Consider the following 13198-nt stretch of genomic DNA (forward strand, 5'->3'; position numbering starts at 1 on the left):
CTCAGTTTCATCAGCTGTCCGGATGTCTGGTCTCAGATGAATAAACAGAAATACTCCTCAGTTTCATCAGCTGTCCGGATGGCTGGTCTCAGATGAATAAAGAATAAAGCAAAGCAGTTCGACACATATAACAACACAGAGTTACACATGGAGTAAAACAAACATACAGTCAATAATACAGTAGAAAAATAAGTCTATATACAATGTGAGTAAATGAGGTGAGATAAGGGAGGTAAAGGCAATAAATAGGCCACGGTGGCGAAGTAAATACAATATAACAATTACAACACTGGAATGGTAGATTTGACAGTAGATGAGTGTGTTAAGTAGGAATACTAGGGTGGAATACCATTAAAAATAATGGGGTGCAAAGGAGCAAAATAAATAAATACAGTAGGGGATGAGGTAGTTGTTTGGGCTATTTATAGATGGTTTATGTACAGGTGCAGTAATCTGTGAGCTGCTCTGACAGCTGGTGCTTAAAGCTAGTGAGGGAGATGTGTTCCCAGTTTCAGAGATTTGTGTAGTCCGTCCCAGTCATTGGCAGCAGAGAACTGGAAGGAGAGGCGGCCAAAGGAGGAATTGGCTTTGGGGGTGACAAGTGAGATATGCTTGCTGGAATGCGTGCTACGGGTGGGTACTGCTATGGTGACCAGTGAGCTGAGATAATTCGGGACTTTACCTAGCAGGGTCTTGTAGATGACCTGGAGCCAGTGGGTTTGGCGACAAGTATGAAGCGAGGGCCAGCCAACGAGAGCGTACAGGTCGCAGTGGTGGGTAGTATATGGAGCTTTGGTGACAAAACAGATGGCACTGTGATAGACTGCATACAATTTGTTGAGTAGGGTATTGGAAGCTATTTTGTCAATTACATCGCCAAAGTCGAGGATCGGTAAGATGGTCAGTTTTACGAGGGTATGTTTGGCAGCATGAGTGAAGGATGCCTTGTTGCAAAATAGGAAGCCAATTCTAGATTCAACTTTGGATTGGAGATGTTTTATGTGAGTCTGGAAGGAGAGGTAACAGTCTAACCAGACACCTAGGTATTTATAGTTGTCTACATATTCTAAGTCAGAACCGTCCAGAGTAGTGATGCTGGACGAGCGAGCAGGTGCAGGCCGCGATCGGTTGAAGAGCATGCATTTAGTTTTACTTGTATTTAAGAGCAGTTGGAGGCCACGGAAGGAGAGTTGTATGGCATTGAAGCTCGTCTGGATGTTAGTTAACACAGTGTCCAAGGAGGGGCCAGAGGTATACAGAATGGTGTCTTCTGCGTAGAGGTGGATCAGAGACTCACCAGCAGCAAGAGCGACATCAATGATGTATACAGAGAAGAGAGTCGGCTCAAGAATTGAACCCTGTGGCACCCCAATAGAGACTGCCAGAGGCCCGGACAACAGGCCCTCAAATTTGACACACTGAACTCTGTAGGAGAAGTAGTTGGTGAACCAGGCGAGGAAATCATTTGAGAAACCAAGGCTGTTGAGTCTGCCGATGAGGATGTGGTGATTGACAGAGTCGAAAGCCTTGGCCAGGGGGCCTCCGGGGTGGCGCAGTGGTTAAGGGCGCTGTACTGCAGCGCCAGCTGTGCCATCAGAGACTCTGGGTTCGCCGTGTATATTGGTTTTGTAACTTCCCTGAAAAGTTACATTTCACGGGGGCTGTTCGATGCGAATACAGAACGCCACAGGATGTATTTGTGTTGGTTAAGGGCAGTCAGGTCTGGAGAGAATCAAGAACCAAGATGTGGAGGTCCTGGACTGGCGTGGTTTCACATAGTCTGCGGTTGTGAGGCCGATCGGACGTACTGCCAAATTCTCTAAAATGACAGAGGTGGCTTATGGTAGAGAAATTAACATTAAATTCTCTCGCAACAGCTGTGGTGGACATTCGCAGTCAGCATGCCAATTGCACTCTCCCTCAAAACTTGAGACATCTGTGGCATTGTGTTGTGTGACAAAACCGCACATTTTAGAGTGGCCTTTTATTGTCCACAGTAATAATAATAATATAATAATATATGCCATTTCGCAGACGCTTTTATCCAAAGCGACTTACAGTCATGTGTGCATACATTCTACGTATGGGTGGTCCCGGGAATCGAACCCACTACCCTGGCGTTACAAGCGCCATGCTCTACCAACTGAGCTACAGAACCACAGCACAAGGTGCACCCGTGTTATGATCATGCTGTTTAATCAGCTTCTTGATATGCGACATCTGTCAGGTGGATCGGTTATTTTAGCAAAGAAGAAACGCTCACTAGCGGGGATGTAAACAAATTTGTGCACAAAATTTGAGAGAAGCTTTTCGTGAGTATGGAACATTTCTGGGATATTTTATTTCAGCTCGTGAAACATGGGACCAACACTTTCCATGTTGCGTTTATATTTTTGTTCAGTATAGTTTCTTCTCACACATACAGAAGCAAAATGCATTCACATTTTGGTATCTTTTTGTCATTCAAACCATGTTCAAGCAATGGAAAATCAACAGACATTAAAAGGGTTGCAACATTTGTTTTAATATATATATATATATCTCTTACATTTTCCACAACTTTCACTTGTACACATTTCCAATATTTGTTAATGCATTTTTGTTGTTGTTTATGTATTCCTGTTTGTGTCATGTTCCGTTGAAGCGTATCAGTTTCGTGTCACTCATTCATACCGTCGGTAAAGTCAAGTCACAGTACAAGATGGGTTATCGAAAGCTTAAAAAAAAAAAAAAAAAAAAAAAAGTTAAATATTTGTTTTTAGAAATAAATACATTGCGAAAGATGAATGAGAGGATTAAAGAGTATACACCAAGACTGGTCAGTTATGACATGTGAAAAATACTTTACAAACGTGTTGCATTGTAAACAATTGTAGAACAGAGAGCATTATTTTGACAAAGCTGAGCACTAAAAGGCGTGGCTTGGGATTTTCGGAGATATACACATTTACAGGACCTAGGACGGACGACAAGAAAAGTCCCATTTAAATCTTTAATAATTTAAAAAAATCTTTGCCTAGGGGTAGGAGTTATTCCTGACCATAGGGCCTGACAGGGAAACACTATAGCAAATAACTACAACCCAGTAGGCCCTCCCAAATGGCACCATATTCCCTATATAGTGCAATACTTTTGATCCCAAATGGCACCCTATTCCATATATAGTGCACTACTTTTGACCGTGGCCAATAGGTTTCTGGTCAAAAGTAGTGCACTATATAGGGCCCTCAAACTCAACGCTGGACCTCGAAGCCAGTTTCACTGCACTTTTTAAATTGTTCCCTTCTAACCAGGGACTGATTTAGACCTGGGACACCAGATGGGTGATTCCCCTCTAACCAGGGACTGATTTAGACCTGGGACACCAGATGGGTGATTCCCCTCTAACCAGGGACTGATTTAGACCTGGGACACCAGATGGGTGATTCCCCTCTAACCAGGGACTGATTTAGACCTGGGACACCAGATGGGTGATTCCCCTCTAACCAGGGACTGATTTAGACCTGGGACAGCAGATGGGTGATTCCCCTCTAACCAGGGACTGATTTAGACCTGGGACACCAGATGGGTGATTCCCCTCTAACCAGGGACTGATTTAGACCTGGGACACCAGATGGGTGATTCCCCTCTAACCAGGGACTGATTTAGACCTGGGACACCAGATGGGTGATTCCCCTCTAACCAGGGACTGATTTAGACCTGGGACACCAGATGGGTGATTCCCCTCTAATCAGGGACTGATTTAGACCTGGGACACCAGATGGGTGATTCCCCTCTAACCAGCGACTGATTTAGACCTGGGACACCAGATGGGTGATTCCCCTCTAACCAGGGACTGATTTAGACCTGGGACACCAGATGGGTGATTCCCCTCTAACCAGGGACTGATTTAGACCTGGGACACCAGATGGGTGATTCCCCTCTAACCAGGGACTGATTTAGACCTGGGACACCAGATGGGTGATTCCCCTCTAACCAGGGACTGATTTAGACCTGGGACACCAGATGGGTGATTCCCCTCTAACCAGGGACTGATTTAGACCTGGGACACCAGATGGGTGATTCCCCTCTAACCAGGGACTGATTTAGACCTGGGACACCAGATGGGTGATTCCCCTCTAACCAGGGACTGATTTAGACCTGGGACACCAGATGGGTGATTCCCCTCTACCAGGGACTGATTTAGACCTGGGACAGCAGATGGGTGATTCCCCTCAACCAGGGACTGATTTAGACCTGGGACACCAGATGGGTGATTCCCCTCTAACCAGGGACTGATTTAGACCTGGGACACCAGATGGGTGATTCCCCTGGGACTGATTTAGACCTGGGACACCAGATGGGTGATTCCCCTCTAACCAGGGACTGATTTAGACCTGGGACACCAGATGGGTGATTCCCCTCTAATCAGGGACTGATTTAGACCTGGGACACCAGATGGGTGATTCCCCTCTAACCAGGGACTGATTTAGACCTGGGACACCAGATGGGTGATTCCCCTCTAACCAGGGACTGATTTAGACCTGGGACACCAGATGGGTGATTCCCCTCTAACCAGGGACTGATTTAGACCTGGGACACCAGATGGGTGATTCCCCTCTAACCAGGGACTGATTTAGACCTGGGACACCAGATGGGTGATTCCCCTCTAACCAGGGACTGATTTAGACCTGGGACACCAGATGGGTGATTCCCCTCTAACCAGGGACTGATTTAGACCTGGGACACAAGGTGTGTGATTCCCCTCTCATCAGGGACTGATTTAGACCTGGGACACAAGGTGTGTGATTCCCCTCTAACCAGGGACTGATTTAGACCTGGGACACCAGATGGGTGATTCCCCTCTAACCAGGGACTGATTTAGACCTGGGACACCAGATGGGTGATTCCCCTCTAACCAGGGACTGATTTAGACCTGGGACACCAGATGGGTGATTCCCCTCTAACCAGGGACTGATTTAGACCTGGGACACCAGATGGGTGATTCCCCTCTAACCAGGGACTGATTTAGACCTGGGACACCAGATGGGTGATTCCCCTCTAACCAGGGACTGATTTAGACCTGGGACACAAGGTGTGTGATTCCCTTCTAATCAGGGACTGATTTAGACCTGGGACACCAGATGGGTGATTCCCCTCTAACCAGGGACTGATTTAGACCTGGGACACCAGATGGGTGATTCCCCCAGGGACTGATTTAGACCTGGGACACCAGATGGGTGATTCCCCTCTAACCAGGGACTGATTTAGACCTGGGACACCAGATGGGTGATTCCCCTCTAACCAGGGACTGATTTAGACCTGGGACACCAGATGGGTGATTCCCCTCTAACCAGGGACTGATTTAGACCTGGGACACCAGATGGGTGATTCCCCTCTAACCAGGGACTGATTTAGACCTGGGACACAAGGTGTGTGATTCCCCTCTAACCAGGGACTGATTTAGACCTGAGACACCAGATGTGTGAAATTAATTATCAAGTAGAAGAGAACATATCCCTGCTATAGGGAATATGTATGCCATTTGGGACACAGACATTTTAGTAAATAAATACTTTCAACACTTTCTTCTTAAAACTTAAAGCTTGTAAGCATTTCACTGTAAACAAATAACATTTGATTTTCTCCTGGTCAGGAAAAACCTCCTGTCCCTTCTACTATTGCCATATGGAGCATTTCAGCACTTTGCAGAAATCATTAGGCATGTGTAGGATTCATTCAGCTCTGTTAATTGCACTGAAGCGGGAGAAGGGAGGAAGGAAAGAAGGTTCTGTCCCAAATGACAGTCTATTCCTTATTTACTGCACTACTTTTCACCAGAGCCCCATGGACCCCTGGGACGTTAAGATGGAAAATAGGATGCACTTTTGGAAACAGTCTTAAATGAATCCCTGGGGATGGTTGACTTTTAGAGAATATTCTATTGCAGCTCTGATTGGTTGGTTCATTCTCAGCCAAGGATGTAGCTTCTGATTCATTGTGCTAAATCAAGAGATAGCTGAAAGCTGTCTCTGGACAAGTGATTGGTTGATTGAGTGACTGGGTCTGGACAGCCAATAATAATTATATACCCTCCATATCCAAGTCAATGTACATGCAATGGCAAAGCACCACAAAGTCAACAAAAAAAAAATCATTTTTTTTTAAAGAAGAAAAAAAAAAAGAGTCTTCTCCATTTTGAATTAGCTGTTAGCTGTTTGTGGGTAGATGGGTCGTGCATTATGTGGCTGTTTGTGGGTAGATGGGTCGTGCATTATGTGGCTGTTTGTGGGTAGATGGGTCGTGCATTATGTGGCTGTTTGTGGGTAGATGGGTCGTGCATTATGTGGCTGTTTGTGGGTAGATGGGTCGTGCATTATGTGGCTGTTTGTGGGTAGATGGGTCGTGCATTATGTGGCTGTTTGTGGGTAGATGGGTCGTGCATTATGTGGCTGTTTGTGGGTAGATGGGTCGTGCATTATGTGGCTGTTTGTGGGTAGATGGGTGTGGCTGTTTGTGGGTAGATGGGTCATTATGTGGCTGTTTGTGGGTAGATGGGTCGTGCATTATGTGGCTGTTTGTGGGTAGATGGGTCGTGATGGGTCATTATGTGGCTGTTTGTGGGTAGATGGGTCGTGCATTATGTGGCTGTTTGTGGGTAGATGGGTCGATGCATTATGTGGCTGTTTGTGGGTAGATGGGTCGTGCATTATGTGGCTGTTTGTGGGTAGATGGGTCGTGCATTATGTGGCTGTTTGTGGGTAGATGGGTTACTGCATTATGTGGCTGTTTGTGGGTAGATGGGTCGTGCATTATGTGGCTGTTTGTGGGTAGATGGGTCGTGCATTATGTGGCTGTTTGTGGGTAGATGGGTCGTGCATTATGTGGCTGTTTGTGGGTAGATGGGTCGTGCATTATGTGGCTGTTTGTGGGTAGATGGGTCGTGCATTATGTGGCTGTTTGTGGGTAGATGGGTCGTGCATTATGTGGCTGTTTGTGGGTAGATGGGTCGTGCATTATGTGGCTGTTTGTGGGTAGATGGGTCGTGCATTATGTGGCTGTTTGTGGATGGGTCGTGCATTATGTGGCTGTTTGTGGGTAGATGGGTCGTGCATTATGTGGCTGTTAGCTGTTTGTGGGTAGATGGGTTACTCATTATGTGGCTGTTTGTGGGTAGATGGGTCGTGCATTATGTGGCTGTTTGTGGGTAGATGGGTCGTGCATTATGTGGCTGTTTGTGGGTAGATGGGTCGTGCATTATGTGGCTGTTTGTGGGAAGATGGGTCGTGCCAACATGCAAGTTGAACAGACCGTTCAGCAGGGCACAACAGTTTAGAACATTAAGATAGAAATATGCTATGTAGAACAAACATGCCTCTACAATGTAGAATGAATCACGTGGGCTCCTCTATCTGCAACGTTTAGCTACTGAACGTGGCCCTGTATTGGCCTGGGCTCGGATCTTTTCCAGGCCATATTACCCGACTAAGGAAAAACTCAGGGACCTACTAATGTGCAATGCAGTCTGTTCTCAGCCTAAAATTACACTTGATGGCTCTGCCTTTCTCTAATCAAACCCATGTCTGGACTGGCGGTCCTGCAGTTGCATCAGCGTGAGGGTCTGAACAGTGAAAACAACACCTTAAAATGGAAGAAGCATCATTATTCACTTTAGACGGATCACCAAGATAAAAAAAAAAAAAAGGTATTTTATTCTGTCGATTAAATTATTCCTCTGTTCTGACTCAATCCCAGTTTTTTGTTGTTGTGCAAAAGCAGTAAAGAATGCCACTTGTTTAGAGAAACCACGGCAAGTCATGGAACTAGAAGGTAAGAAAAAAACAAAACATCAACAGTATTTTGCACTACAAACGTGCACATTCAAGGAAATAAAAAGAAAAAGATTATGATCACCAACTCAAAAGACATTTAAATCAACCTCATGTCTTTAGTTGGTCAGGATTGGCACTTCAGTGAATAAGGAGTGCATTTTCATTTTTCACAATTAGAAATATATATTTAATCCACCGATTTGTATAATATCTTACTATTCTGGTAGTCTTTGTTGATAGAATGCACACAAGTACACCCGGGAAAAAACACACAAAAAAACAAAGACTACTAATATATAAATGCTGCTTCACATGTTAGTGATGTAGAGAAAGTTATTTAGCTAATGTTTCATTCTTTTCTCGATTTATTTAGTCTCAAATGTCTTTTTTTTTTTGGAGGGGGTCACTTGTTCTGTGGACAACCATTTCCCTTTAGACAACCATGGTGCACAGAATCCTAAAATAGCCTGTAGTCTATGACCATTACCAGCTTCTCTATGTCAGAACCTATGCCAAGCTTAGTCTCTTAACAAATTTGAATACATTTGGCATGTCAACCAAAGCACAACGTGTCCAAAACCACTGCAGACCACGAGTCACCGTCACTGCAAACCATAAATCATCCTCATCACTGCAAACCATAAATCATCCTCATTGCAGACCATAAATCATCCTCATCATTGCAGACCATAAATCATCCTCATCATTGCAAACCATAAATCATCCTCATCACTGCAGACCATAAATCATCCTCATCACTGCAAACCATAAATCATCCTCATCACTGCAAACCATAAATCATCCTCATCATTGCAAACCATAAATCATCCTCATTGCAGACCATAAATCATCCTCATCACTGCAAACCATAAATCATCCTCATCATTGCAAACCATAAATTATCCTCATCACTGCAGACCATAAATCATCCTCATCATTGCAGACCATAAATCATCCTCATTGCAGACCATAAATCATCCTCATTGCAGACCATAAATCATCCTCATCATTGCAGACCATAAATCATCCTCATTGCAGACCATAAATCATCCTCATTGCAGACCATAAATCATCCTCATTGCAGACCATAAATCATCCTCATCATTGCAGACCATAAATCATCCTCATCATTGCAGACCATAAATCATCCTCATTGCAGACCATAAATCATCCTCATTGCAGACCATAAATCATCCTCATCATTGCAGACCATAAATCATCCTCATCATTGCAGACCATAAATCATCCTCATCATTGCAGACCATAAATCATCCTCATTGCAGACCATAAATCATCCTCATTGCAGACCATAAATCATCATCATTGCAGACCATAAATCATCCTCATTGCAGACCATAAATCATCCTCATTGCAGACCATAAATCATCCTCATTGCAGACCATAAATCATCCTCATTGCAGACCATAAATCATCCTCATTGCAGACCATAAATCATCCTCATTGCAGACCATAAATCATCCTCATTGCAGAGTTGGACATATCATACGGTAAGACATTGCATAAAGTCATGGCTCACAACCTCACAGGCTCAACCTACCGAAACACCACACCAGGTAGGACAATAGAACCATAAGGGAATGACTTGCTATATAAACAGGTGCAATGACAAGGGTTCTCTCATAGCTAGCATATGAAGAAGTCCCCCCAAAATGAGGAAATCCTGCTGCGTTATAGATATCCTTCCAAAAATGACACTTCAGACTTTTAGAAAGGTAAATAAAAATAAAAAAACATTGTCCACATTCACTTTGTTTCGCTACCAAACAAACTAAAAATCCTACTATTCCGATGTTGTTTAGCTCAACCCAGTCGGTTCAACTCCACAAGGGGGAAATGGATGGTTCTACAGAACAAGCTGCTACCAGACTCCCGATGGGAATATAACCATTGGACAGACATGTCTCTTCCCTCACACAACTGCCGTCAGTGGTCACACTACCAGACTCCGATGGGAATATAACCATTGGACATATATGTCTCTTCCCTCACACAACTGCCGTCAGTGGTCACACTACCAGACTCCCGATGGGAATATAACCATTGGACATATATGTCTCTTCCCTCACACAACTGCCGTCAGTGGTCACACTACCAGACGTTTGGGATCCATAAGCTCCAATCAACCCATAGACACTGATCCGAGTTCAGCTTTAAATGAACCCCCCCAATTGATATTTAAGGTTATGATTGAAGGTAAGCTGATCCTAGATCTGTGTCTAAGGGCATAACATCAAACCATCTTCAGCCAGAGGAAGAAAATAGGTTTCCTTAATATCAGGAAATACACCGTAAATTTCCTCAAGAAAAAAAATTACCAGAAATGTCACATTATCTCTGATATTCTTAAAAAAATAAAAAAAATAAAAAGAGGTATGAAATGATGCTGTGAATTTGATTGTTTCACTTTAATAATCATTTGTGTCATTACCTTCCACCTCCAGTATTAATCTAATATTTTCAATAGGAGCAATGCACTGTGGGTGGGTGGGTGCATTATTGAATTAAAACATGTTTTTCGAAGTGCATAACTTCAAAAAGTGCCTAACAGGAAGTGGCAAAACGATGCAATAAAAAAAAACATTGAATGAACATAGTGCATCGGAAACCCAAACCTGTAGAAATAGAACACAGAAAAAGAAAACCCAAGTTCATTCAAAAAGATAAATAAACTGGATTATGGAAGTGGATTTTCCTTGTTGTGTAACACTCGTCCGTGTGTACTGTGTACTGTGTACTGTGTACAGTGTACTGTCTTCTGGTGTTGTATGCATGAAGTGTGTGTGCAAATACATCTCTTTACTAGAATTTCCGCGGTTAGGTTCGTCACGGTCTGAATGAATAGACAGACGTATCCCTTGCCAAACCCCGGTTGTCGTTAGATCTACGTTTTCATTTCAAATGACACGCTGTCCGATACAGAGGTTCTCTACGTGGCTCCTGTCAAAACGAGTGGCTCTACCTCTGACCAGAGGCTCTCTAGGTGTCAAAACCAGTGGCCTCTACCTCTGACCAGAGGCTCTCTAGGTGTCAAAACCAGTGGCCTCTACCTCTGACCAGAGGCTCTCTAGGTGTCAAAACCAGTGGCCTCTACCTCTGACCAGAGGCTCTCTAGGTGTCAAAACCAGTGGCCTCTACCTCTGGTCAGAGGCTCTCTCGGTGTCAAAACCAGTGGCCTCTACCTCTGACCAGAGGCTCTCTAGGTGTCAAAACCAGTGGCCTCTACCTCTGACCAGAGGCTCCCTAGGTGTCAAAACCAGTGGCCTCTACCTCTGGTCAGAGGCTCTCTAGAATAATACACATCAATACCTAGTACATATCCCCATCACCACGATACCTAGTACTTTTCCCCATCACAACGATACCTAGTACTTTTCCCCATCACAACGATACCTAGTGCTTTTCCCCATCACAACGATACCTAGTGCTTTTCCCCATCACAACGATACCTAGTACTTCTCCCCATCACAACGATACCTAGTGCTTTTCCCCATCACAACGATACCTAGTACTTTTCCCCATCACAACGATACCTAGTGCTTTTCCCCATCACAACGATACCTAGTGCTTTTCCCCATCACAACGATACCTAGTGCTTTTCCCCATCACAACGATACCTAGTACTTTTCCCCATCACAACGATACCTAGTACTTTTCCCCATCACAACGATACCTAGTACTTTTCCCCATCACAACGATACCTAGTACTTTTCCCCATCGCAACGATACCTAGTACTTTTCCCCATCGCAACGATACCTAGTGCTTTTCCCCATCGCAACGATACCTAGTACTTTTCCCCATCACAACGATACCTAGTACTTTTCCCCATCACAACGATACCTAGTACTTTTCCCCATCACAACGATACCTAGTACTTCTCCCCATCACCACGATACCTAGTACTTATCCCCATCACCACGATACCAACTAGATGATAGATGGTATTACCTCACCGCCAACTAGATGATAGATGGTATTACCTCACCGCCACTAATATCTGATAACTGCCCCCTGAGCAATACCATCTAATATGTGATAAACTCTGCCCCCTGAGCAATACCATCTAATATGTGATAAACTCTGCCCCCTGAGCAATCCCATCTAATATATGATAAACTCTGCCCCCTGAGCAATACCATCTAATATGTGATAAACTCTGCCACCTGAGCAATCCCATCTAATATATGATAAACTCTGCCCCCTGAGCAATCCCATCTAATATATGATAAACTCTGCCCCCTGAACAATCCCATCTAATATATGATAAACTCTGCCCCCTGAACAATCCCATCTAATATATGATAAACTCTGCCCCCTGAACAATCCCATCTAATATATGATAAACTCTGCCCCCTGAACAATCCCATCTAATATATGATAAACTCTGCCCCCTGAACAATCCCATCTAATATATGATAAACTCTGCCCCCTGAACAATCCCATCTAATATATGATAAACTCTGCCCCCTGAACAATCCCATCTAATATATGATAAACTCTGCCCCCTGAACAATCCCATCTAATATATGATAAACTCTGCCCCCTGAACAATACCATCTAATATATGATCAACTCTGCCCCCTGAACAATACCATCTAATATATGATAAACTCTGCCCCCTGAACAATCCCATCTAATATATGATAAACTCTGCCCCCTGAACAATACCATCTAATATATGATAAACTCTGCCCCCTGAACTTTCTCTTCTCAATGGGACATGAAATTCTTATAGATTGTTATATTTTCTAAAAACTTAAATTACGACTCCCCCCATCCTGTGTACTACCAGGTGTTTGGCAAAGGGATACTTCGTGACATTAGGTAAGGCAATAGAAACACCATGCAAATCCTACCACAGACACACCGGGGGAGCAACACCTCATCACATTCCAGGGCCTTGAACAACTCAGCCAGCACAAACATGTATTTACCCCAGGGGTCAAGTCCCAAATGGCACACACATATACATATATATATATACATATATATACATATATATACATATACATATATATACATATACATATACATATATATACATATATATATATATATACATACATACATACATATACATATACATATATATATATATATATATATTACACAGCTTTTGGCCAGAGCCCATAGGGTCAGAAGTAGTGCACTATATAGGGAATAGTGTGCCGTTTGGAACGCATCCCAGGGGTCAGAGAAAAACTAAAAAGCCCATATCCTAACCGGACATGCGTGTGAGTAACTTCAATATTTTTTTGCATAAATCTGATGCTGCCATCTGACTAAGGTTTGACTGAGTTACAGCGTGTTTTTCCCAAGTAAGGAATCATCCCTAATCCCTATATGAAAGAGCAACGATCCCTTGAAA

General features: G+C 43.7%; 2 long non-coding RNA genes across 52 annotated transcripts; both read right to left on the reverse strand.

Annotated features, from left to right (window-relative positions):
- Window positions 1–2503: 2503 nt before the first annotated feature.
- On the reverse strand, window positions 2504–6478 carry LOC127910008 (uncharacterized). Of its 49 annotated transcripts, none has more exons than XR_008073567.1 (6): window positions 5204–6478; window positions 4916–5160; window positions 4769–4817; window positions 4328–4719; window positions 3798–4140; window positions 2504–3748 (listed from the first exon to the last, which is right to left on the reverse strand). It is a non-coding gene; the product is annotated as an uncharacterized LOC127910008 (long non-coding RNA). The 49 variants fall into 49 exon arrangements; XR_008073527.1 differs by adding an exon at window positions 4237–4285 and having other exon boundaries at window positions 4328–4376; window positions 4426–5160; XR_008073557.1 differs by having other exon boundaries at window positions 4328–5062; window positions 5112–5160; window positions 5449–6478.
- Window positions 6479–6784: 306 nt separating this feature from the next.
- On the reverse strand, window positions 6785–12599 carry LOC127910009 (uncharacterized). Of its 3 annotated transcripts, none has more exons than XR_008073570.1 (2): window positions 11012–12599; window positions 6785–10879 (listed from the first exon to the last, which is right to left on the reverse strand). It is a non-coding gene; the product is annotated as an uncharacterized LOC127910009 (long non-coding RNA). The 3 variants fall into 3 exon arrangements; XR_008073569.1 differs by having other exon boundaries at window positions 6785–10923; XR_008073568.1 differs by having other exon boundaries at window positions 6785–10967.
- Between the last annotated feature and the right edge of the window lie 599 nt (window positions 12600–13198).

Source organism: Oncorhynchus keta, chromosome 20 (genome assembly GCF_023373465.1).
Source record: "Oncorhynchus keta strain PuntledgeMale-10-30-2019 chromosome 20, Oket_V2, whole genome shotgun sequence".
NCBI classification, from domain to species: Eukaryota; Metazoa; Chordata; class Actinopteri; order Salmoniformes; family Salmonidae; genus Oncorhynchus; species Oncorhynchus keta.